The 25,604-nt window shown below is 41.2% G+C and overlaps 1 protein-coding gene across 1 annotated transcript in view; it reads left to right on the forward strand.

Moving 5' to 3' along the window:
* LOC126335476 (alsin) overlaps window positions 1-25,604 on the forward strand; it is a 181,602-nt gene that overhangs the window by 9,120 nt on the left and 146,878 nt on the right. The gene's annotated exons all lie outside the window — the stretch shown is intronic.

A 25,604-nucleotide genomic window follows, 5' to 3' on the forward strand; every position in this document is an offset into this window, starting at 1 on the left:
AACTTACACCACAATTGAGTCTTATTGCACACTTTAGCATGCTAAAAACTTTTGCTTGGTTTGACCCCAAAATATGAACCCATATGACATAATAGAATGAAAGTAATCAAAGTATTCAAGTTTTTTTTTTTATAGTTGTATCTACTAGTTCTGACATCATTCTCGCAGCAAATACAAACTAGTTTACGCAATTCAGCGATTTTGTGGTATGCCCATCCCAACTGAATTTATTACTGAGCTGTAGTAATCCCAGAAATTTGACACTGTCAACCTCTTCAATTTGAAAATCTTCATGCATTATACACATGCTGGAACGAAATCTCTTACAGGTTCTGAACTGCTTATAGCAGGTCTTTTCAAAGTTTAATGATATAGAATTACCTTTAAACCATTTATTAATGTCAGTGAAAATTTGATTAGCAGCCATTTATAAATCTGTGCTTGTCATTCTATTTATTGCAATGTCTGTATCATCTGCAATTGCCCGCACAGACTATGGTCCTATTACATCTTGTGTACATCTGGAGCCAGTAAAACACTTTTCTTACTTTGGAAACACACTCTTAGAACACTGCCCTTCTGAAAACTAGATTGAAAACAGAATCCATGCTAGTCTCTCAACCTTCAACACCAAGAAATTGGAGCACTGTCAAGGACAAAGGCTTTGATCAGTGATGAATATCAAATGGGAAGATGAATGTTACAGATCTTACGAGGGTATGGAAGTCGACCATGGAAGCTACCAAAATTATTCACAGACAAATATGGATTGGTCTCATTCAGCAAGAGGCAAGAGAGTGATGACATGCTTCTTCACTAGTGAGGGCAGAAGACCTCATGGTGCCTCTCCTCGTCCGCCCCCCCTCCTCCCCCCCTAAAAAAAAGGACTGCAAGGGCCAGATGGTACTGAATGCAGTGCCTCACCCATTTGTGTCAGTTTCTTCCAAAGCCATCTAGTTGGAGCAAAGAAAGTCCTTTATTGACAGAAAAGAAGAAAGTCCAGGAGATAAAAGTTACAAAATATCTCCTACTCTGAGACAAAGAAGGTATTTATGTCAAAGAGCCACCTACATTCATGAAATCATCCCCCTTAGCATTGAAGCAGACTTTACAAAAAGAGTAGTGTTGACTCCAGACATTGACAGCTGAGTGGAGCACAACCACCTTCAGCTGTGAACGTATCCTGAAACCTGCATCACTGGTGAAACAATCAAGCTTTCCTATATTTGAAATAAAGGTGGCAGCAAAATCTAATGCCAGTAAGAATTTCACACCCCACTGCAGACAGAAAAAGAGAACCAAAAGAATATTTATATTAAAACCTCCTTACCAACATCCCCATAATCCAAGATTGGGACAAAACCAGAACAATCAGGTCCAAAATCTTGAGGCCATGTGACCTTGGTCCTGTCTGATAGATCATTGGTAGTATGGTAATGTCTGTCTGAAGGAACTGGCAAGTCCCTTAATATTCCACTTTCCACTGCAGAGTCCCCACTATGGAAAAATGACAGGGGTAAGGCAAAGAAAAACATCACCACTAAGGGGGTTCCCATTTTACAGTGAAATGCCAGTGGATTCAGGACACATAATGGAACTACGGTTATTAGGTCGGGGAAGACCAATTTCTATGTGCCTCTAGGAGACACTTTATATGTGGTCTGATGCCTCTTGAGCTACATGGCTACATCCTCCACATAAAGGATGATCTTAGTGGTGAAAGAGCTAAAGGAGAAGAGGCTAGTTTGGCAAACAACACAGTACAGTCCCAGCTCTTCCCTAACCACTATCCTAGAAGTAGTGGCTACATTGATGCTTTTGCATTTTAGCTTGACAATATCTTCCCTTATGTGCCCTCACATTTAGTCCTTTACGAAGAGGCTCTCACTGAACCCTTAATGCCAAACCTCAACCATTCTTCCTATGTGATGTTTTTCTTGCACACAATGTGCTTTGGAGCTCCACAACCATCTCCCCAAATCTAGATCCTTCTTATATGATCATAAACATGTCTGTTGAATGTTGTAAAGAGCAGACTTTTCAGCACTCCCAATCTCTCGGTATGCTCTCCAGCCCTCGCAAACACTGCCCAATGGCAAGTGATCACTTCGCAGTCAGAATTCACCTGCTACACAGAATTGTGCGTGAAAGCAACCCACCACAATGAATGCTGAGTAGGGCAGACTGGACACTCTACAGCTGTGTTGCTATGTTTGAACACCATGGCAGCATCCAGGAATGGGTGGCTCATGTTACCAAAATGATCTTGCTGCTGAAGCATCCATTCCACAGTCTTTAGACCAGCTAGAAAGGCAGCCTGTCACGTGGTGGAATGATGAACGTCAATCCTCTATCAAGGCCTGGCAGACATGTGTGCCATGGTTCAAGTGTTGGCTAACAGCAGAGAACCTTGCAGCATTTCAGGTAGCAAGAGCGAATTATTGTCTAACTCTTAGAGAGAGCAGGAAGAGATCATGACTACCATTCCTGAACACCATAAAGCATCCTGCTAAAAGTGCAGTCATATGGGAGACCACATAAGGATTTCTGGGAGATGTAGGAGGTTACCAGTGGTTGCTCCACATTAACCTGCAAGATGTTACTCAGACAGTGGTGGAATATTTCACCAGAGTTACCACCGCTGCGAGTCAGGACCATGATTCCTGACACAACAGAGGAGCCACTGAGAGGATCAGTTAATACTTCATTTCCATCAAAGTCGAAAAATACAACTGCACCTTTTCCGTGTGGGAGCAGGATTTTGCATTGTCTGTGGTTTGTGACATTTCACCTTGTTATGATAGGATCCATTAATGCTTGTTACGTCGTCTTACAGGGCAAAGGAAAGAAATCCACGTAGCCCCTTTTAAACTCATTTGAACAACAGGAAACTTTCCTGGTTCCTGGAAAGAATCAGTTTTAATTCCACTTTTAATACCTGGGAAGGACTGTACATGCCTGAGTAGTTATCATGACTTGTCCTCAGTAGTTGCATGGGGAAGACCTTGGACGAGATGGCCAACTGGCATCCCTTAGAATCCAGTCCCCTGCTTGGTCTCTTTCGGTGTTAGTTCAGCAGGTATCACTCCACCTTTACACTTGGACAGCACCGTCAGTCAGTCAGTCAGTCAGTTCCTTCTGGTATTGCAATTATGTACATCAACTTTCGAAATGCGTTTGAATCAGTTCTGCACTGTCACTTGCTCCAAAACATGTGCATTTACGGTCTGCCCGATGACATATGTGGTTGGATTGAAAGTTTTCTAACAGGCAGAGAGCAGTATGTTGTCCTGAATGGGGTGACTTCGACAGAAACAAGATTAACTTCAGGTGTGCCTCAGGGCAGCGTAATAGGTCCGCTGCTTTTTACAATTTGCACAAACGATCTGGCTGATGGTACTGACAGCGGCATTAGACTGTTTGCCAATGATGCTGTAGTCTACAGGAAAGTAGTATCACACGAAAGCTGTGAACAAATCAATGAGGATTTGCAGGAAATAAATGCTTAGTGTAATAACTGGCAGTTGTCTCCCATTGTTAGTAAGTGTAACCTACTGTGTATAATAAGGCGAAAATCCCCATTAATGTATGAATACAAAATAAATGCCCAGTCTTTGGAAGTGGTAACATCCGTCGAATATCTGAGTGTGATTATTCAAAATGATCTCAAATGGAATGATCAGATTACACAAGTAACGGGCAAGGCGAACTCTAGATTGCGGTTTATTGGTAGAATCCTGAAGCGATGCAGTCCTTCAACAAAGGAAATTGCTTAAAATACATGAGTTTGTCCATTGTTAGGGTATTGTTCGTCTGTATGGGACCCTTACCAGTTGGGTCTCATTCAAGAGATTGAGAAGGTCCAAAGAAGAGCAGCAAGATTCATAACAGGGTATATTTAGTCATCGTGAGAGTGTTATAAATCTAATAGAAAGTTTGAAGTGGGAAACACTTGCAGATAGAGGACATGCTAAATGGAAGGGGCTGCTCACTAAATTCTGGAATCCAATCTTCGCCAAGGATGTAGAGCATATATTATTACCAATAACTTTCATATCACACAGTGATCACCATTCAAAGGTAAGGGAAATTAGAGCTCGTACTGAGGTATTCAGTCAGTCATTTTTCTCTCGTGCGATCCACGAGTGGAACAGAAGGGGGGAAATATGACTTTGGTGCAAATTGTGCCCTCTGCCACACACTACTTGGTGGCTAGCGAAGTATATATGTAGATGTAGATCATTGTTCCTCTTGAACTGTACTGGTTTATTTACAACAAACTTCATGTGGGAATAAATATTCTATGAAGCAGTAGTCAGAATGCCCAACTCCTTAAACAGATGTCTACAAGATGATTGTGGGTGTGCACCAGCACCTGACAACATGACTTGCATGATGAAGATTTTCTTTCTTAAAGATGAAACAATGGAAACTCGAGGTAGGAATCTCAGCAATGTAGGAAAAGATAGATTGCTACTTACTGCAAAGATGTCATGTTAAGTAACAGACAGGCTCAATAAATGACACTTACATGTAAGCCTTCAGCCATCCAGTCTTCGTCATAAGGATAGAAACATGCACCATTTATTCACACAAGCAAGCACACTTGACTGCCAACTCCAGCAGGTCAGGCCAAAATGCAACTATCACATGGTATGGAAGCAGCAGTCTGGAGGGGGTGAGGAAGGGATAGCAATGTATGGGTGGGGGGCAGAGAGGAGCATTGTCTGGTGTAATGTGCAAGAAGTAGAATGCAAACAGGTGCAGTTTCAAGAGGTTGTGGGGGCAGGAACGTGGGAAAAAGGGAGCGAAAAAGAAGAATCGGGGAAAGATGGGTGGGTGCATTGGCAGAGGATGGCAAACAAAGAGGGTGAGAGATGAGAATGGGGTGGAGTTGATGGGTCAGAGGAGGGTGGAAACTGCTGGGTGAAGGGCATGTGGACAGTATGTTAATGTAGGTTGAAGCCAGAATAGTTTTGAGAGCGAACAATAAGACACATAATTCATATCCACAGGAAATGTGGCCTGTAATTGAAAAAGTGTATTGATAATCTCTCCATTGGCAAAAGATTACAGAATAGTTCCCCATTCAGATATCTGGGAGGGGCTGCCAAGGGAGAGGTGGCCAGGAGAAAAAGATTGAATAACCAATTAAATTATAGTGTTCTAGGAGTTGGGGTGTGTAATCTCACATGTTTGAACATGGTAGGGAAGCTAGAAAATCTGAAAAGGGAAATGCAAAGGCACAATCTACATACAGTGGGTGTTAGCGAAGTGAAATGGAAAGAATACAAGGCATTCTGGTCAGAAAAGTATAAGGTAATATCAACAGCAGCAGAAAATGGTATAACAGGAGTAGGATTCATTATGAATAGGAAGATAGGGCAGAGGTTGTGTTACTGTGCACAGTTCAGTGATGGGGTTGTTCTTATCAGGATTGACAGCAAAACAACACCAATTTACAATAGTTCTGTTATAAATGCCGACGTCACAAGCTGAAAGCTGAAGAGGAAGGGATGGAGAATGTGTATGAGGATATTCAGTACATAAAGGGAGATGAAAATCTTAGTAGTCTTGGGGGACTGGAATGCGGTTGTAGAGTAAGTAGTAGAAGAAAGAGTTACAGGAGTGTATGGGCTTGGTAGTAGAAATGAGAGAGGAGAAAGAGTAATTGAGTTATGCAGTAAATTTTAGGTGATAATAATGAATACTCTGTTCAAGAATTACAACACCAGAGATACAGGAAGATTTCTGTTAGATTACATTATGATCAGACAGAGATTCCAAAATTGGATGTTGGATTGCAAGGCATATCCAGAAGCAGTTATAGACTCAGATCACAGTTTAGTAGTGATAAAGAGTAGCCTGGAGTGTAAGAACCAGTCATGAAGAATCAATACGCAAAGAAGTGGGGTACAGAAATACTAAGAAATGAAGAGATATGCTTGAAGTTCTCTAAGGCTATAGATACTTCGATTATGAATAACTCAGTAGGCTATGCAGTTAAATAGGAATGAACAACTCTAAAAAGGGCAGTCACTGAAGTTGGAAAGGGAAACATAGATACAAGGAAGGTAACAGCAAAGAAACCATATGTAACAGAATAAATACTTCAGTTGACCGATGAAAGGAGGAAGTACAAAATTTTCCAGTGAAATTCAGGAATGCAAAAATACAAATTGCATGGGAATAAAATAATAAGTGCAGGGGAAGCTAAGGCAGAATAGCTGCATGAGGAATGTGAAGATACTGAAAAAGAAGTGAGTGTTGAAAGGACTGAATCAGCATATAGAAAAGTCAAAACAAACTTCGGTGAAATTAAAAACAAGAATGGTAACATTTACAGTCCAATGGGAATTCCGGTGTTAAATGCAGAGGAGAGATGACATAGGTGGAAAGAGTACATTGAAGGCCTCTATGAGAGGCAGGACTTGTCTGATGTGATAAAAGAAGAAAAAGGAGTCGATAGCAAAGAGATAGGGGATCCAGTATTTGAATCACAATATAAAAGAGCTTTGGAAGATCTAAGAACAAAAAAGGGCACAAGCAATAGATAACATTCCATCAGAATTCTAAAATCATTGGGGCAACTGGGAATAAAAGATTATTCACACTGGTGTGTAGAATGTGTGTGTCTGGCGATTTACCATCTGACTTCTGGAAAAATATCATCCAAACTGTAAAGCTTACAAGTACAAGAATTACTGCAAAATCAGCTTGGCAGCTCGTGCATCCAAGTAGCTGACAAGAATAATATAAGAAGAATGGAAAAGAAAATTGAGAATGTGTTAGATAACAATCAGTTTAGCCTTAGGAAAGGTAAAGGTAGCAGAGACGCAATTCTGACATTGGATTTGATAATGGAAGCAAGACTAAAAGAAGAAAAATCAAGATATGTTCATAGGATTTGTCGACCTGAAAAAAGCATTCGCAGTGCCAAATGGTGCAAGACGTTCGAAATGGTGATGACAAGAGGGGTTAGCTACATGAAGACATGGGTAATACACAGCATATACAAGAGCCAAGAGGGAATAATAAGAGTGGAAGACTAAGAACGAGGTCTTGTATTAAAAAGGAAGTAAGACAGTGACAGTCTTTTGCCCCTAACATTAAATCTACACAGCAAAGAAGCAATGATGGGAGTAAAATGAAGGTTCAAAGTGGAATTAAAATTAAAGGTGAAAGGATACCAATTTTAAGATTCGATGATGACATTGCTACCCTCAGTGAAAATGAAGAAGAATTACAGGATCTGCTGAACGGAATGCACCGTCTACTGAGTATAGAATATGGATTGACAGTAAATTGAAGAAAGACAAAAATAATGAGAAGTAACAGAAATGAAAACAGTGAGAAACTCAGCATCAGGTTAGATAGTCATGAAGCAGATGAAGTTAAGGAATTCTGCTATGTAGGCACCAAAATGACGCATGGTGGATGAGGCAAGGAGGACATCAAAAGCAGACTAGCACTGCCAGAAAGGGAATTCCTAGCCAAGTGAGGCCTACTATTATCAAACATAGACTTAATTTGAGGAAGAAATTTCTGAGAATGTATGTTTGCAGCACAACCTTGTACAGGAGGGAAACACTGACTGCAGGAAAACTATAACAGAGGAGGATTGAAGCATTTGAGGTGTGGTGTTACAGACAAACGTTGAAAACAAGGTAAAGAATGAGAAAGCTCTGCGCAGAATCGGAGAGGATGGAGAGGAAAGGAATATGTGGAAAACACTGACAAGAAGAATGTATAGGATGATAGGACATATGTTAAGACATCAGGGAATAACTTCCATGGCACTAGAGGGAGCTGTAGAAGAAGACAAATATTGGAATACATCCAGCAAATAATTGAGGCTGTAGGTTGCAAGTGCTACTCTGAGATGAAGTGGTTGGCGCAGGAGAGGAATTCGTGGTGAGCCGCATCAAACCAGTCAGAAGATTGATGACTCAGGGAAAAGGGGAGGGGGAAGTGGACTAGGATGTTGTGGAGGTTGGGTGGACAATGACAAGATGGAGTGGGAACGATCTGGGGTAGGATGCCCCTAATTTCAGTGCATGATGATAGGTAATCAAAGCCCTGGCAAGGATTTGGTTCAGTTGCACCAGTACAGGGTGGTACTGGGTGACGAATGGGACACTCTTTTGTGGCTGGTTCTTGGGTGTAGTGGGATGTTTGAGGCTGTGGGAAATGGCACGGGAGATTCGTTTGTGGACTAGGTTTCGGATAGTGCCTATTTGTGAAGGCATTTGTGAGACACTCATCATACTGGGCAAGGAAATACTTGTCACTGCAGATATGCCATCCCTGGGTGGCCAGGCTGTATGGGACTGATTTTTTTGGTGTGAAAGGCATGAGAGCTGTTGTAATGCATGTACTGTTGGCAGGTTTAATGTGGATAAAGGTGCAGATGGAGCCATCAGAGAAGAAGAGGTCGACACCTAGGAAGGTGGCACACTGGGTTGAGGAGAACAAGGTGAAGTCGATGGGACAGAGGATGTTGAGGGTGTGAAGGAATCAAGATAGGGATGTCTTGGCCCTGAGTCCACATCATGAAGATTTAATTAGTGAACCTGAACCAGAGCTATTAATATCAATGGGGTCTACTCTGGGAAGAAGGTAGAGCTGGCAGAGGCTGCAAGTAAGATGGGGCTGGACGTTTCAGCTGTTAGTGACATTCGGGTAAGAGGTGAGAAAGAAGAGGAAGTGGGAGAATACAAGGTCTACCTGTCAGGAGTCTAAGCAGGAATAGCACAATGGGGTGTAGGGCTTTACATCAGGAAAGAAATGGAACCCAGCGTAGTTGCAATAAGGAATGTAAACGAACGCCTGATGTGGGTAGATTTGACAGTGTCTAGCAAGAAAATTAGGATTGTCAGTATATTCGCATTGTGAAGGGACAGATCAAGATAAGATGGATAGTTTTTATGAGGCACTCAGTGATGTAGTTGTTAGAGTAAAGGACAAGGACAGTGTTCTGCTCATGGGTGATTTTAACGCCAGGATAGGAAATCGAACAGAAGGGTATGAAAAGGTTATGGGTAAATTTGGAGAGAATGTGGAGGCCAACAGGAACAGGAAACAACTCTTGGATTTCTGTGCCAGAATGGGCTTAGTAATCACAAACTCCTTTTTAAACATAAGAACATTCATCGGTATACTTGGGAAGGCAGGGGAACCAGATCTGTCATTGACTATATAATAAAAGATCAGGAATTCAGGAAGGCTGTGAGGGACACACGTGTATTCAGGGGATTCTTTGATGACACTGATCATTATTTAATCTGCAGTGAAATTGGGATTGTAAGGCTGAAAGTGCAGGAGGTCAGGTCCATATGTAGGAGGATAAGAGTGGAGAAACTTCAGGATAAGGAAATCAGGCACAAGTACATAACAGCACTCTCAGAAAGGTACCAGGTAGTTGAATGTAGTCAATTACAGTCATTGGAAAAGGAATGGACAAGGTACAGGGACACAGTACTAGAAGTGGCTAAAAAATGTCTTGGAACAGTAGGGTGTAAAAGTAGGATGAAGCAAACAGCTTGGTGGAATGACACAGTCAAGGCAGCCTGTAAAAGGAAAAAGAAGGCGTATCAAAAATGGCTACATACTAGAACTCAGGTAGACAGAGAAAGTTATGTTGAAGAAAGAAACAAAGCCAAACAGATAATTGCAGCATCCAAGAACAAATCTTGGGAAGACTTTGGAAACTGGTTGGAGACTAAGGGTCAAGCTGCTGGAAAAGCATTCTGGAGTGTAATTAGCAGTCTTCGAGAGGGAGGTAAGAAGGAAATGACAAGTATTTTGGACATGTCAGGAAAACTGCTGGTGAATCCTGTGGATGCCTTGGGCAGATGGAGGGAATATTTTGAACAGTTGCTCAATGTAGGTGAAAATACAATCAGTAATGTTTTAGATTTCGACGTAGAATGGGATAGGAATGATGATGGAAATAGGATCACATTAGAGGAAGTGGAGAAAATGGTCAATAGATTGCAGGGCAATAAAGCAGCTGGGGTGGATGAAATTAAGTCAGAACTCATCAAATACAGTGGAATGTCAGGTCTTAAATGGCTACACAGGATAATTGAAATGGCCTGGGAGTCGGGACAGGTTCCATCAGACTGGACAAAAGCAGTAATCTCACCAATCTTTAAACATGGAAACAGAAAAGATTGTAACAACTACAGAGGTATCTCTTTAATCAGCGTTGTTGGTAAAATCTTCTCAGGTATTGTTGAAAGGAAAGTGCGAGTATTAGTTTAGGACCAACTGGGTGAAAATCAGTATGGGTTTAGGCCTCTTAGAGGTTGTCAGGACCAGATCTTTAGCTTACGGCAAATAATGGAGAAGTGTTATGAGTGGAACAGGGAATTGTATCTATGTTTTATAGATCTAGAAAAGGCATATGACCGGGTTCCTAGGAGGAAGTTATTGTCTGTTCTACGAGATTATGGAATAGGAGGCAAACTTTTGCAAGCAATTAAAGGTCTTTACATGGATAGTCAGGCAGCAGTTAGAGTTGGCGGTAAATTGAGTTCATGGTTCAGAGTAGTTTCAAGGGTAAGACAAGGCTGCAACCTGTCTCCACTGTTGTTCATATTATATATGGATCATATGTTGAAAACAATAGACTGGCTGGGCGAGATTAAGATGTGTGAACACAAAATAAGCAGTCTTGCATATGCGGATGACTTAGTTGTGATGGCAGATTCGATTGAAAGTTTGCAAAGTAATATTTCAGAACTAGATCAAAAATGTAAGGACTATGGTATGAAGATTAGCATCTCCAAAACGAAAGTAATGTCAATGGGAAAGTAATATAAACAGATTGAGTGCCAAATAGGAGGAACAAAGTTAGAACAGGTGGACGGTTTCAAGTACTTAGGATGCTTATTCTCACAGGATGGTAACATAGTGAAAGAACTGGAAGCGAGGTGTAGCAAAGCTAATGCAGTGAGCGCTCAGCTATGATCTACTCTCTTCTGCAAGAAGGAAGTCAGTACCAAGACTAAGTTATCTGTGCACCGTTCAATCTTTCGACCAACTTTGTTGTATGGGAGCGAAAGTGGGGTGGATTCAGGTTACCTTATCAACAAGGTTGAGGTTACGGATATGAAAGTAGCTAGGATGATTACAGGTACTAGTAGATGGGAACAATGGCAGGAGGGTGTCCACAACGAGGAAATCAAAGAAAATCTGGGAATGAACTCTATAGATGTAGCAGTCAGAGCGAACAGGGTTAGATGGTGGGGTCATGTTGCACGCATGGAAGAAGCTAGGTTACCCAAGAGACTCATGGGTTCAGCAGTAGAGGGTAGGAGGAGTCGGGGCAGACCAAGGAGAAGGTACCTGGATTCGGTTAAAGAATGATTTTGAAGTAATAGGTTTAACATCAGAAGAGGCACCAATGTTAGCACTGAATAGGGGATCATGGAGGAATTTTGTAAGGGGGACTATGCTCCAGACTGAATGCTGAAAGGCATAAGCAGTCTTAGGTGATGGTGGTGGTGGTGGTGGTGGTGGTGGTGGTGGTGGTGGTGGTGGTGATGATGATGACCTGAACCAGAGTAAGGGCTTAGCATTCTGGGAGGCTAGGAAGATTTCCTCCTGATGGCCCGTGAACAGGTTGACATAGGAGGGTGTCATGTGGGTGCCCATGGCTTTGCCACAGATTTGTATGTATGCCTTCCCTTCAAAGGAGAAGTAATTGTAGATTAGGATAAAGTTAGTAAGGTGTATGAGGAGTGAAGTAGTGGGTTTGGCGTCAGAAAGATGTTGGGGAAGGTAATGGTCAATAGTGGTAATACCATGGGTGTTTGGGACGTTGGGTATAGGGAGGTGCCATCAACAGTGACCAGTAGGGATCCAGGAAGGAAAGATGTGGGGATGGTGGGGAGTCAGTGACGGAAGTGGTTGGTATCTTTAATGTCGAAGGCTAAATTACTGTCAGTTGGTTGTAGGTGTAGGTAACTGAGGGCTGAAATTCTTTCCATGGGGGTACAATAACCAGGCATAATGGAATGTCCAGGATTGTTGTGATTGTGGATTTTGGGGAGCATTTAGTTGGGTGTGCAGTATGTCATAGGGATGAGGAAGGAAATGGATTCAGGGGAGAGGTTCTGGGAAGGATCTAAATGTATCCCCGCACACTCTGCCAGACAGTGCTCCTCTCTTTCTCCACCCGTACACTGCTATCCCTTCCTCTTTGCCACTCCTCCTGACTGCTGCTTCCCTCCCACATGGAGGTTACATTCTTGCCTAAGCTGCTGGAGGTGGTGGTTAGGTGTGGATGAGATGTGCTTGCTTGTGTGAATGAATGGTGTGTGTGTTTCTGCTTCAATGGTCCTCCTCAACACAGTGTACCACTTTCCGGGATGTTGACATCATCCTCTCTCATGGCTCCATCCAAACATCTGTCCTCATTAAATCCACCAACCACCATCAGTACCTGCATTTACAGTGCTTTCTTCCCCTTCACACCAAAAAATACCTCCCATACAGCCTGGCAACTGGGGATGTTGCATCTGCAGTGACAAGAACTCCCTAACATGGTATGCTGATTGTCTCACTTAGGCCTTCACAGACAGGCACTGTCGTCCCCCCCAGACCTACCTACAAACAAATTGCCCGTGCCATTTCCCTTCACACCATACATCCTCCCACTGCCCCAAAAAAACAGCCATAAAGGAGTGCCCACGACATCACCCATACCACTCTAGACTGGAAAAACTGAACCACATCTATTGCCATGATTACCTGTCATCGTGCTCGGAAATGGAGTGCATCCTACCCAAGATCCTTCCCACCCCTTTTCAAGTGGTGTTCTATTGCCCACCGAACCTCCATAATATCCTAGTACATCCCTACATCACTCCCTATTCCAACTCCTTACCACAAGGATCATATCCTTGTGGAAGACCCAGCTGCAACACCTGCCCAATCCACACACCCAGCACTTTCTATTCCAGTGCTGTCACAAGTTTATCCAACCCCATCAGGGACCATGTCATGTATGCAAGCAGCCATGTCATTTACAAGCTCTGCTGCAAACATTGCATGGCCCTTTTGCACACAACATTGCTTACTACCAAGCTAGTGACATCAGAAAACAGAAATATTTTAGAGGTACCCGTAATACTTGAGGGCATATCATTGAGGAACAGGGGTGGCCCCAACACTGATCTCTGGGGCACCCCCTACTTGACTGTACCCCACTCAGACCCCACATCACAGCCATTCCCCCTTGTGGATCCGGGCGTTAGAATAGGCCTGAGCTATTCCTGCCTGTCATAAGACGTGACTAAAAGCAGTCTCTCACGTTTCGGCCTTTATGTGATGGTGCCCTGTAGGGTTTGACCCCTATTTTTCAAAATTTTCCTGGAGAGTGAGCCAATTGGGGAAGGGCGCCTTACATGGTGCATAGTGTCCATCATGCGCTGCTCGCATCCTTCATTAATGTGGATCTTCACTTCTGCTCATTCTCCAGCTGTTGGGCAAAGTCACCTGCCTTGCTGCATTTTCCTCCATCCTCTGTGCAGTATCACTTTCTGCACTGCCGACAATAATGGACTTCTTAGCTCGCTTGTGCCTGATATCCTGCACGGTAGCCAGTCTGTTGTGGTGGGGCCACCACGTACCCTTGGGGTTGTAGGCCCCTGACCACTCGGGGATCACTCTGCTGATGTCTGCGCCATTAACTCCCCACATATGCCAAGGAGTAGATGCCCGTGACCCTGGGGCATCGGGACTCCTGGCAATGGCCATCCTGCCAGGTGGTGTTTGCTGCAGCTGGGTGACACCTGTGGGGAGGGCACCTGGTCAAAGTGGGTGGCCTCAGGACGGATGACATGCCATGAAGTGTCAACGTCAAACACCAACACTCTCTAAGTGTGGAAAGGAAATAAGACCCCAAATGGTAACCCCCTACCCCCGTGGACACTCCATGGGAGGAACATCAGTCTAAGGACGGCAGCAAAGCTTACTCACACCGGTACCTCGTATGTAAAAGTGTTGATGGCGAATGTTTCTTGTCAATGAAACCTTAGTTTTTGTTGAGCATTTAGAGGACAAGTTTTGGGAGGTAGAGGACTTGTCCTAAATACGATCCTGGTTGGTCTTGATGAAAACGGCGTCTCCTGCGCACTCAATGGCATTACTTGCCTGTGGCAAGCTGGGGTATATTTCCGTTTCTATCACGCCCCGTAAGAGCTTAAATATGGTTCAGGGTATCATATTTCACAGGGACCTTCTTTTGCAGTCTGACGATGAACTGTGCACCAATTTAGAGCAGCGAGGTGTCCATTTCGTCCAGCATGTCCACTGGGGTCCATGGGATAATCAGGTTGCCACTGATGCATTCATCTTGGCCTTTGGGGTGACACATTACCCGAGAAGGTCAAGGTGATGGTCTGTCTCTGTGACATAAATCCATAAATCCCTCCCCCACAGCAGTGCTTTAAGTGCTGGAAGTTTGGCTATATGTCTTCCCACTGTACTTCCAGCATCAAATGTCGGGATTGTGGACATCCTTCACATCCCAATACTCCATGTGCCCTGCCTCCCATCTGTGTCAACTGCAGAGAGCACCATTTGCCTTGCTCGTCAGACTGCATGATTCTCCAGAAAGAAAGAAAAATAATGGAGGACAAGACCATGGACTAACTGCCCTACACTGAGGCTAAGAGAAAATATGAAAGGCTACATCCTGTGCACATGATGTCAAACTACACTGCCGCTATGACAGCAGTTCTACCATCATCGGTTCCGCCACGAACAGTTGGCTCTCAGAGCCGTCAGAATCCTTCTGCCCCATTGATGGTGGGGGCATTTCCCTCCCTGTATCTCCTGCACAACCTACTTCAAGAAAAACACCCCCCCCCCCCCCCAACCATCAGGGACATCAGTCCCCACTTCTAAGCTGGAGAAGCATCTTCTTTGGCTTCTCTCTCTAGGAAGGGATCCCTTGGGTCCCTCCCCTCCCTTCTCAGGTTTCTGCTAGTGAGAAAGATGACACCCGCCTGTGGCTGAAGCAACCTCCGGTAGCTGATTGTAGGGCTTCATGGTCCTCCTCAGTCCCTGAGACTGAATCAGTGAAGCCCTCCCAGCTGGACAAACCTAAGGAGTGGCGAGAGAAACCTAAAAGGAAAAAGACCCCCAATAACCAAGGCACTGCCGTGGCACCCACACCACCACTACCTACAAGCTCTGTGTCTGAGAGTGAGGTGGAGCAGTGGTTGGGAAGGGAGTGAGACAGGGTTGTAGCCTATCCCCGTTGTTATTCAATCTGTATATTGAGCAAGCAGTAAAGGAAACAATAGAAAAATTTGGAGTAGGAATTAAAGTCCATGGAGAAGAAATAAAAACTTTGAGGTTCGCTGATGACATTGTAATTCTGTCAGAGATAGCAAAGGACCTGGAAGAGCAGCTGAACGGACTGGACAGTGTCTTGAAAGGAGGACATAAGATGAACATCAACTAAAGCAGAACGAGGATAATGGAATGTAGTCTAAATAAATAAGGTGATGCTGAGGGAATTAGATTAGGAAATGAGTCACTTAAAGTAGTAGATGAGTTTTGCTATTTGGGGAGCAAAATAACTGATGATGGTCGAAGTAGAGAGGATATAAAATGTAAACTGGCAATGGCAAGGAAAGCTTTTCAGAAGAAGAGAAATTTGTTAACATTGAGTGTAGATTTAAGTGTCAGGAAGTCATTTCTGAAAGTATTTGTATGGAGCATAGCCATGTATGGAAGTGAAACATGGACAATAACTAGTTTGGACAAGGACAGAATAGAAGCTTTTGAAATGTGGTGCTACAGAAAAATGCTAAAGATTAGATGGGTATATCACATAACTAATGAGGAAGTATTGAATAGAATTGGGGAGAAGAGAAATTTGTGGCACAACTTGACTAGAAGAAGAGATCACCAATTTAGTATTGGAGAGCAGCATGGAGGGTAAAAATCATAGAGGGAGACCAAGAGATGAATACACTAAACAGATTCAAAATGATGTAGGTTGCAGTAGGTACTGGGAGATGAAGAAGCTTGCACAGGATAGAGTAGCATGGAGAGCTGCATCAAACCAGTCTCTGGACTGAAGACAACAACAACAACAACAACATCATTTTCTAACACTCCTTAACTTCAGGGTCTCCAATCACATTTGTTTAGGATACTATTGTATGTCTTCACTAAGCAAAGAAATGTCAATGCCAGATCTTTTCCCTACCCAGTGCATTTCCATCAACTGTCTCATACTGAAGATTAGGTGCAATGTTGATATACCTCATCGCAAGTCATACTGCTCCTCTTCTACTTTGTTACTTGTATATGAGTGTGATCCACTGATAATTTTATCACATACTTTTCTGTTTCCTTTATTGTACACTGGAATTATCGTACACTTTCCCATTCTTAATGCAACATTTCTGAATCCATATGCATTTTAGCAATCTGTGTAACCATTGCAGTCCAGTAGGTCAGCTGCCTTTATCATCTTCACAGTATTTCATCTGACCCAGTTGCCTTTCCTGTTTTCATTTTCTAAATGCTAGTTCCACTTCTGACATTGTAATGTCCTTCCCTTCTTCTAGGTCCAGGTTCCCCTGCCACACTTCTATTCCCTTCTCATTGCTATTTTTCACATTTAGTGGGTTTTCAAATTCCGTACAGCTTTGTTTTCCAATTTCCTCCCAAATTTCATATTTTCTTCCTGTACCATTTTCTTACATTTCCTTTTGCTTTTCTACTATTTACTTTTACTTCCTTCCTTTTTGTTTCTGTTGATTCTTGCCATGCTTTCTTCTAATAGTATGCTTCCAGGTGTTCTACCAAATGGTGGTTTTTCACTGTGCAGAAAATGGAAACAGCAACTCAGCAGAACACTCAGAAGCACACTATTAATCACTTGCACCGAGGAAACCTGAGAGAACACTTCCTTCTTTTCTTTTACTGCTTTATTCACCTGGTCATTTCACCATGGTGTCTCCTTATTCTTTGGCCTTCTAGACATTTTGCCACAGGTGTTCTCTGCATATCTTACAAATGCCTCTTCGAACTTACTCCATTCCTCTTCCACACTTCTACATCTACATCCATGTTCGGTGTGTGGGATTGTAAGCTTAAGTAACTCCCTGAACTTTTCTTGTACCTTCCTATCTTTCAATCTCCACATCTTTATTTTCTTCTTCGTTTCTGCCTTTATTGTATCTATTTTACCCATCCTCATCATTGCTGCCAGTACTCGATGGTCTCCATCAAAAGCTGCTTCTGGGAGCACAGTTACATCCATTACCTATCTACTATTTTGCTTTTCTGCCAGAAAGTAGTTAATGACCATCTCCATCCTTTTGTATGTCTATCCTTCTGATTGAAGATTTGAGGGACTTTGGCCATTCACTTATGTAATAAAATGGAACTCCTACAGCCACCTGTTCAATCTTATTTAATATTTAATATATGGCTAACAGTTTTGGTGATTCAATACACCATATTCAGCTCTTAACTGATGCTGAGGGTGTTAACTCGAATTCTATTTACAATTCCTTCAGTGGCCAACACCTGCGAATTGGTTTCCGTAGAATGTAACAGCGATGTTATGTCTCCAACCATCAACTACCAACACAACATCATTATTGTAGTCCATGGAAACAGTTCATAGATGTTGGCTACTGATGGAATTGTGTAAATGATTGGAGTTAACCCCTCAGCATCAGTTAAGGGCTGAAGATGGAGTATTGAATCACCGAAACTTTGTAATTTGTAATTTATGAAACATGTAATTACATGCATAGCAATTGGTAGTACAATATAACAGTATAAATCTAATTTTACTTTGTAATAGGAACTTAAGAATGTAGTCCAAATTATTTGACATAATAATACTTTAGATTTTAGTTTCTACAGTAGGCTATAGAAGCACTCCTCAATGAACCACAAATTTAGATGTTTTTTGAATGTCTCTCCAGTTATTACCTTCAGTTCATTTGGCAGTGCATTGAAGTATTTTGCTCCATTAATATATGGACTGTTTGCGGTTTTTTTTCAGTTTTCTGTGTATCATATGGTAATTTTGTATTTGTCTAGTATTGTGATCATGAATTTCTGCATTACACCAGTATATTTCTTATCTTCTACAGTTAATACTATTGTTTCAAACATATACATTGAATAGATAGTCAGAATTTTAAATTCTATAAACAATTCCTTACATGATGTTCAAGCCTCTTTTTTGCCTAATATTCTCAAAGCTCTTTTCTGGAGTTTAAATACTTGGTCTACATGAGTTTTGGAAGCCCCGCCCCACAGTGCAAGGCCATATGCTAGAAATGTATGTATTAAACCAAAATACATCATCCTCATTGTTTGGGTATTGACATATGAGCTATTCTTCTTAAAACATACAGGCTAGATGATAGCCTTGCACATACGTTGTCAATTTGTTGTGACCATAGTAGTTTGATATCTATGCACATACCTAGGAATTTACACTCACTGCAGATTTTCCCTACAATATTGCTATCTTGACAATCAATACAAGTTTGCAAATCACCAACATTGAAGGAGATTATATTTGTTTTTAGTAAGTTGACTTTTAGATAGTCATTTTCAAACTTTTCCTTTGCAATATCTATAAATTTTTTTACCTCTATGCCGAGATTAAGAATATCATTTCCCCAACAAAGGCCTGAAGTGTCATCTGCATACATTGTAATGAAGGTATCGTTTTTTACTATCTTTGGAAAGTCATTGACGTAACATATAAAGAGGAAGGGACCAATTATCGGTCCCTGAGGCACACCAAGTTTAATACTCCTGACCCTTGATGTATAACTTTTTAATGTTTCTCCACTATTGTCTGAGATTGAGGTACACTGTCTTCTGTTTTGTAAATATGACGTGATGAGGTGCCAATTTTGAAAGAAGTACCTTATGATCAACCCTATCAAAAGCCTTTGATAGGTCTACAAAAACTCCAGCTACTTGCATGCCTTCATCAATTTTGTCTAGAGCTTTCAGCATAAATTGAAGTGTTGCATTCATGGTGCTATGACCCCTTCTGAAATCGTGCTGAAAATCTCCCGGGATGTTGTGCTTATTATATTGCTCTAACATATATTTCAGAATTATTTTTTCAATTAACTTGCTAAAAACGGAATTTAAGGTGAGTGGTCTGTAATTTTCTACTAGTTGTTTATCACCTTTTTTGTAGAGAGGTTTGACAATGGCTAATTTTAGTATGTCAGGGAACACTCCTCCTTTTAAGACACTATTTATTAGATGCACCAAGGAATACGCCAGATTTTTTTCGCACTGTTTAAGTAAAAATGGAGAAATTTCATCCCATCCAGCAGTTTTTTTTTTACATTCTCTGATGAGCTGCAAAATATCCTTGATTTCAAGTTCATGGAGTTGATTAGCTTCAGAATTGTCCTCAGCAAGACTTCCAACAGGTACTTCATCTGTGGTACAAAAAGTCAGATTCTACGATATCTATGAAATAGTCATTAAAAATGTTGCTGATCTCTTGAGGATTGGTGACATCAATATTGTTATTAGATATCTGTATGTTGATATTACCTTTTAGTTTTGTTTTACTGTCTCTTATTTCATTTACTATTGACCAGCAGGTCTTGGAGACACAATCTGAATTTTGTATTTTCGAGTTAATCTTTTCAGCCTTCAATCTTTTGACTTGCTTGCGAAACTGGTACTTGTATTGTTTGTATTTATCCTCGTGCTCATTGTGTTTGGTCTCTCTTTGTATCATATACATGTCTTCCATTTTTTTCTTTCAGTTCTTTGATAGTATTATCAAATTCCACGGGCCTTGATTCTCTTGCCTTATTCTTATTAATATTTATCGTTCTGATGGGAATAGCATTATTTAGATGATAAGATAATGTATCTAGAAAGGCATCCCATTTATTATTCACTCCTTCGGCTTGAAGTACTAGATGCCAAGATTCATGACCAGGCTCTCTCTCAGTTTGGCAATGTTGATAACAGAGAGATTCTTTTTGTATTCATAAATTTTCTTTGGTTTTATACAAGGATCTCCCTTTAGCACTAATAGCTGGCCTAGATGGTCAGAGATGTGACCATTTACAACAGCAGCTGTGGCAATATTTTCACAATTAGTAATAACATGGTCTATAGAGCTTATACTAGTTAGAGAGATTCTAGTGGGTATGTCTCCCAACAGATCTTTTGCACCATAACAATAGATACAGTCTCTGAAGCGTTTGCTTTCTTGGGAATCTTGTAATGTGTTGACATTAGTATCCCCTAATAATATAACATTTATATGCTCTTGCTAGGACATTAATTTACATAATACTGTATCAAGGGAATTAAGAAATAATTTAAAATTTCCATTTGGTGGTCTATACAATGCTAAGATAAAGTATACAACAGACAAGAATTTTAACTTAATTGCTACAATTTCACAGTGCAAATCAGTGGAATACTCTTTTACCCAAGCGATATTTTCGTAAGATTCTACTAGGTTATTTGTTCTCAGGTAGATACCCACTCCTCCGCCTTTATGGTTAGAACTACAGTAAAAATAAATTAATGAATAATTTTGGATTTTAAACAGGTGTATGTTATCTACAGGTTTTTGGTGTTCACTGACAACTAGTATGTGGGGTGTAATATCTGAAAGAGAGTGGTCGAAAACATTAATCTTACAGCCTAATCCATCTACATTATAATGAAGGAAAGAAATGTTGCTTTCTTCAGGCACATTTTGTGCATGATCATCCCCTCTTCTGCTTTTTAGTTTCCCTTATTATTTATAATGTTGCAAAATTCAGTAGTTATCTTAGTGAAGATCTTTGAGCCTAACCTGTTAAAGTGAGTACCATCTTTCCCCAGACATTTGTTGCTTAAAAACTTATTTGGATCAATAAATATTACTCCTAGATTATTACAGATCTCACAAATATTACAATGTATCCTCTCTATATAAGTATCACTCACAGACCTTCTGTAGATTATTCCACTGACTACAATTCTTGAAGTGGTAGCCATATAATAAATAACATCAAAAGGATGGCTATAGGTGGTTCATTTCATTACGTCTCCAACCTTCTCACTCTCTCCAACCGTATCTTGTAATTTTTTGACTATTTTTCTTCCTGATCCATGTGTCACCCACAGTCAGATCATTTCTTTGGCAAAAATCACCGAATTTCTCTCCTTCCTAATTCCCCTTCTCCCATATCTGTCTGGACCAATTACCACTTCCTTAGTCTTTCATTTCCACCTGTGCATTTAAGTCACTCATCACTATCACATCCACATCCTTCATTTCAGTCTCTCAATTTCTCTTGCAATTACCCAATGTTCTCCTCTTTATTTCCTGTCTGTGATGTGTATACTTTGATGAAATCCTTTGCTGGTCCTGAGCAGAATCGTCGTCATCCTGTCACTTGTGTATTCTTGGGCTTCCACATATTCTTTGGAGCTGGTTCTGCTATTATCCATATATGTAGGCTATTATTAGAATGAAGTTGCCATTCCCAAAGGCATTTTAGAGCTACTGCCAGAATGGGTTTAGACTGCTTCCAGTGTGACCAATTTCAAACACCAGAAGTAGTCACTAAAAGTCATACACTGAATGAAGCACAGTGTGTAAAATTCCTATATGTGATAGGATACAAAACAGTTCTTACACTTTCGAACCCTGTGATTACCTTCACCTGTAGCTGTTAGTGGGTGCTTCTTTCTGGTGCCAGAGGGACCCAGTTTTTCTAACAACATTGTCATTTCTCCCCCTCCTTCTTCCCCACCACTTGCAAGATGGGACTGACAGTGGCAGAGTTAAAATTATTCTACATGACATTAATCAAAGTCAGAATATAAATAAACCATCTTTCTGACACTTTCATCATCAAAATAGGCAGTGTCACTTGGAGCAAATGTTACTGAACTGACTCATTTGAGAAGAACTATTAAATGTAACTTCCCATTCACATTCCAGGCAGTGTGCACACCTAGGAATTTTGAACATTCATTTTTTTATCATTTCCTGTCACTATTGTTATTAATGGCAGTATATCCTGTTTTATATAGAAGTAAATGAACTGTGTTGTGTTTTCTTCTAACTTAAGTGATAAGCCTTTTATCACAAACTAATCAATATTTTTTTGTGAATATTGTTCCATCTGTTGTCCATTAATAGACTCTCTCAGGGTCTCATAGTAGACTGTATCTCAAGCATGAACAGATGCTCAGACTGGGGAAAGATGGCCTGTGGAGTGCCAGAGGGACCCACCCCTGTATCTGACTTACATAAATAATCCTCCCATCACTTTACAGGGGCAGTTCAAAAACTTTAATGTTTGCTGCTGACACAGACATACTGATCAAGGGTCCTGACTCAAACCTTGCAGACACTGCTGAACAGCAGTAAAAGTGATTCACAGCTAACTTTTGGCCTTCATATCAGAAAGACTCATATTATGCAATTTCAAACACCAGAAGTAGTCACTAAAGGTCATACACTGAATGAAGCACAGTGTGTAAAATTGCTTTAGGTCCAGCTGAGTAAAAGGTTAAAATAAAGTCAACAAATGGATAAACTAATCAGGGAACTCAGTTCAGTGTGTTACATCCTGAGAAGCATCTCCCATTGTACTGACCTAAAGACAAGAATGTTTGCTTATTTCATGTATTTTCACTCCTTCTCGTTTTCTGGAAATAGCTTCTGGAGCTGTGCACTGGAAGTAAATAAAGTGTCTAGCAGAATCACCCTGTAAGAATATTGTGTAAAGCTGATAATCTTAAATCTTGCAGAGGCCTTTTTAAGGGACCTGGACTTACACTCACTTCTCATACATGTACTCCTTTGTGGTTTTTGTTGCTGATAAAACTCAGTTTCAACTGAACTATGATATACACAATCATGAAACAAAGTACAAAAACAATTTTCGTGTAGTCTTTGCCTCCTTGTCAGTACAATAATAACCCGTGTAACACAAAGCAAGAAATTTGGAATCTCTGTCCACTCAAAAGAAAATTAGAAACATACCTTATTAGCTACTCTGTCTACAAATTATCTGTGGGAGCCTGGTGTATGGCTCAGGATCGCCTTCATCACTGTGGATGGTGGACCCAAAACACCTTTGTGAGGTCTGACTTTTGAGAGGTGCCTTTCAGGCTGGCCCTCTGAACAGCCTACTCACTGAGGCTGGTGTCCCATCACTACAGATCAGGTGCCAACAGCTGTTACTCAACTAAGCAATACACATTTGCCGCTTCTCTGAGCATCCAAACTACTGTGTCCTTTTTCCTAGTACAGAGATCTGAAGCTGGTGTCCCAGCCCTACAGATCAGGTGCCAACAGCTGTTACTCAACTAAGCAATACACATTTGCTGCTTCTCAGAGCATCCAAACTACGGTGTTCTTTTTCCTAGTACAGAGTTCTACTTCCCACAACAGAGGCCAAGGTGTGGAGTCACGTTCACAGTTTGCTCACAGAGTCCCTGCTCTGAACTCCATCTTTCACCACTGTTGCCTCTTGTCGGGGAAAAATTACATGTGGCCCCCATGGTGTACACCCCATCCTCAGATCTGCTCTCCTTTGGGCTGAAAGAGTCAGTATGCCCTATAGTTTTTCACCGCCTGTTCTGGAATGTCTTTCTAGACACAGAATTCATATGTGCCGATGACTCTGTGGTCAACAGATGAACCAGTTTTGCCTGTGTGAATGCAAGGTGCAGCAAACTACGCTCCCTGCCTAACGGTTGCAGTATATTCATTGCAAAATTAGTGGCCATTGCTCAAGCCCTCAATGCAGTATATTCACTGCAAAATTGGTGGTCATTGCTCGAGCCCTCAGTCTTCTTCATTCTAGCACTGGCAAGTTATTATTAATCAGCAGTGTCTCCCTCGACACCCTCTGGTCGTGACTATCCAGGATCTCCTGTTTGACCTCCACCACACTGAATGGTCAGTATTCTTTATATCAGGTTCATCCAAGTGGGCACAAGACAGTGTAGTTTTGAGCCCCGTCAGCGACCGTGTGTCGCTAGTGTCGCCATGACATGAGAGAGAGAGAGAGAGAGAGAGAGAGAGAGAGAGAGAGAGAGAGAGAGCTGCGGAGCTAGTGAGACCGCACAGCGCTGCTCTGCGCTGGACTGTCCCGCGGTCTGATCCAACGTAAACAAAATATTCTATTTTAGAAATAGTTTTATGTAAGGGATATAGTGTCTGATTATTACTGTTAGTAGTTACAATTTAATATTTTTTTGTTATAATTTGTGCTGCAGCTTTTTGTATCCCTTTTCAGAGTTTAGAAATTGGATCCTTAGTTTGCTGTTTTGTACGTAATAATTTTAACTGACCAAGTTTGAAAACTTATAAAAATAGAATTAAGGTTATAAAGCTCTTTAATTCTTACAGTCAACATTGTTAAAGAAGACAACTAAAATTTTACACGTTTTTCTTTTTCGAGGAAACAATTTTGTCTAGGTTCGGTACAATATTCCATGAAACTACTAACCTCAAAGAATTAGTCAAATTTTTATCACCAAGTAATGAATGATTCTTAGTTTTAGCAAGCTTTAAAAGAGAGAAAAAGCGCCCACAAATACACGTAGAACCAAACATTGAGAGAAATTTGGCCGCATGCTTGTGCAAAAGAGGATATTTCTCATGTGGAAGATATCTGTAAAAGTCATCCAAAGTTTTACACATAAGAAAGCGGTTCTTCAGGTGGATATCGCACTGGAGGTCAATCAGCTCTAGTTGAAGCACTTGTGAGATGTCCTCTGCCCGAAGGGAAAACGGGCGAACAAACATATATAAGACCGGTTGAAGCTCACTTATCTCCAAAAATTCGTTTTCAAACTGTTCTTGTAATTCGTAAATGGTTTGAACATAATCTGAAAAATCCACATCTTCTTTAACACTGTCTAGTACAGGAAAGTGCCCACAATTCTTTTAGCGCAACTGTTTTCCCCACAGAATAAGTTTTTTAAAATGCTTGAATCATCTGCACTAAATCAGCAACAGAGTGATTTTCACCTTGGAGTGAAATGTTCAAAGTATTTAAATGACCAGTAAGGTCACTCAATAAAGCCAAATTCGCCACCCACTTAGGATCACAAAGTAATTCTTCTGGACGTCCTTTCATTTCAAAAAGGTATCTATTTCACCCCTCAAGGAGAAAAACCAATGAAGCACCTTTCCTCTGCTCAGCTATCTTACTTCGGTGTGGTAGGGGATGTCCGGGTATTCCACTTAGATATCAGTCAGGAATTCTTTAAATTGATATCAGTCAGGAATTCTTTAAATTGGAGATGTGTGAGTCCGTGCGATCGAAGATAATTAACCGTTTGAAGAACTGTGTCCGTAACAATTTTTATGTTGACAATGGACTGCCGCGAATAAGGAACAGCCAACTTGAGCCATTTTTGACCTGACGTAACCCAGGACTCCAGTGTGTATTCCTCGTAGTGCAGGGGCTCTATCCGTTGTTTCACTGGTCAGGTGTTCCTATTTTAAACCCATTGACTCTAACGCGTTTTCCACGGGTAGAAAAATATCCAAACCCATGTTTCTGTCTTATAATGGTATAAGGTCAAGAAGC

This window comes from Schistocerca gregaria, chromosome 2, assembly GCF_023897955.1.
Source record: "Schistocerca gregaria isolate iqSchGreg1 chromosome 2, iqSchGreg1.2, whole genome shotgun sequence".
In the NCBI taxonomy this organism is placed as follows: Eukaryota; Metazoa; Arthropoda; class Insecta; order Orthoptera; family Acrididae; genus Schistocerca; species Schistocerca gregaria.